Raw genomic sequence first — 2,404 nt, forward strand, 5'->3', positions numbered from 1 at the left:
GACAATCTGTTTCGCTCAGTGCCATGCCCCGATGATTCCGCCATTGGTTGGGGTGTGACATGCACTTTTTAATTGGTTTTGTATTAATGACTTTAATTACTAGTTTCTTATGTTGAAGGTGATTCTTCCTTATCGTTTGTCCGTGGTGTCTTGGCATTATTTTGCTGTCTATATAAAATAAAAGATTTTCACCATTCATATCTCCACGGTCTATATGGAGGTATGTTGGCTACCTGGTCGGGGGTTAAGGGAACGGTTTGGTTAGAGTCTTGCCATTGTTCAGTGTATAGATCCTGCAAAGGACCTAGGTCAAATTTAGTAGGACCCCCTTCAATACCCAACGGTATTGGATGGCGGGGGTCCAAACTCTTTGACCCCCTCATAAGTTAAACTACTATTAAAACTTTAACCCGACTACTTAGGACTGTATCCTTGCTGACTCAGACTACTTAGCCGAGGGTAACGTCGCCTTCAAAAGAGGGGCCTACCACATTATGCATTAATAACTTAATTAATTATCTTTCAATAATCCGACCCTTTAGGATTGTATCCTTGCTGACTCAAACTACTGGGTTGAGGGTAACGTCGCCTTCAAAAGAGGGACCTACTACAATAACTAAGATAATCTCTTAAACAAGTGCAAAAGTGCGAAAATAATCAAAGGTTACACTATACACGAGTTGGATCCAAGTGATTCATCTTGTCTATCTGTTTTTATTTTTGTTTTTATTTTTAGCATTTTATTTAGTTTTATTTTCCTAGTTTAAAAACCTTTTTTCTAACATTTTGATTTGATTAGACGTTGAGGATAAACCGGTACTAAAAGCTCTTGTGTCCTTGGACGACCTCGGTATCTTACCAACACTATACTACGTCCATGATGGGTGCACTTGCCCATATGTGTGTTTAGTGTTAGTGAATATCGTGTTTATAAATTTAAAAGTTGGCTAAAAAGTGTAAAAAGGGCTTAAAATATACATCTAAAACATATATACACTGACACGCATCAAGTTTTTGGCGCCGTTGCCGATAACACAAGGATTTTAAGAAAGTTAGGAATCAGCGGCCTAATCATTTTTTCTATTTTATTTTTATTTTTTTAGGATTTTCTTAATTTTTCAGCTTCTGCAGAGCTTAGCACGGGCCGTGCCTGGTCGGACACGGGCCGTGCCCAGCAGTGTCACTGGCAGTTTTTATTTTCCGAGTTACAGAGATCTGAGCACGGGGCCGTGTCGGTGCAACACGGGTCCGTGTCCAACTTTCCAGTAACAGGGATCCGGAAAACAATCGCTGTATCTCTGACCACGGGCCGTGTTCACTGAGCACGGGGCCGTGGTGAACTTGCTGACCAACATTCTTTTCTGTTTTTATTGCAGGACTTGGAACCAGACACCACATCTGAACTTTCCACGTAGTGTATGAGCTCTAGTTCTAATAGAGACATAAAAGAACCTCTAGAAGAACCCGAACGCTTTCTCAGAAAAAGACTTAAAGCTAAAAACCAAGAGAAGGTTTCGGGGGATCCACTTCCAATGGCGGACCAACGTACACTCATGGATTACCTACGACCCACCGTGGGTAATCTCGGCGCCGCTATCAATGCACCGAATGTGGAAGCTAACAACTTCGAACTTTGGCCACACTTGATACAAATGCTTCAAAACTCCACAACCTTCCATGGGCTTGCGGACGAGGATCCCCATCTACATATTACTAATTTCTTAGAAATACGTGATACCTTTCGGATCAATGGAGCATCAAATGACGCCATCCGCCTTCGAATGTTTCCATTTTCACTAAAAGACCGAGCAAAAGCTTGGCTCAACGCCCTCCCAGTTGGTTCGGTAAACACCTGGGATGAACTAGCCCAAAAATTTCTATATAAGTATTTCTCTCCCGCTAAAACGGCTAAATTAATGACTGAAATTAATACATATTCACAAGAGGATGGGGAATCCTTATATGAAACTTGGGAAAGGTTCAAGGAGCTATTGCGAAAGTGTCCTCATCACGGTCTTGCGGTATGGCAACAAGTATCCACTTTCTACAATGGGTTGTTGCCACACACAAGACAAACACTTGACTCTAGCTCCGGGGGACTTTTAGGTAATCGCCGCCCACATGAAATATACAATCAAATTGAGGAAATTGCTCAAACCAATTTTCAGTGGCACACTCCCCGAGGCAATAAATCTATTGCCCTGGGTGCCCATAAGGTTGATGAAAGCACTTCTTTAAAGCCCAAATCGAAGCCCTTTCTTCAAAAATCAAAAAGTTAGAAATGACAAAAACGGTCTCGGTTATGGCTTGTGAAGGGTGTGGTGGGCCACATGAAAATTGGAGTTGTATGAAAGAAACAGATGATCAACAAGAGTCGGTAAACTACATTGATAATAGACTTAGG

At 41.7% G+C, this 2,404-nt stretch overlaps 1 non-coding gene across 1 annotated transcript; it reads right to left on the reverse strand.

Annotated features, from left to right (window-relative positions):
• Positions 1 to 1,910: 1,910 nt before the first annotated feature.
• LOC118486005 lies at positions 1,911 to 2,017 on the reverse strand. The gene has a single exon (XR_004877862.1). It is a non-coding gene; the product is annotated as a small nucleolar RNA R71 (small nucleolar RNA).
• Between the last annotated feature and the right edge of the window lie 387 nt (positions 2,018 to 2,404).

This window comes from Helianthus annuus, chromosome 13 (genome assembly GCF_002127325.2).
Source record: "Helianthus annuus cultivar XRQ/B chromosome 13, HanXRQr2.0-SUNRISE, whole genome shotgun sequence".
NCBI lineage: Eukaryota > Viridiplantae > Streptophyta > Magnoliopsida > Asterales > Asteraceae > Helianthus > Helianthus annuus.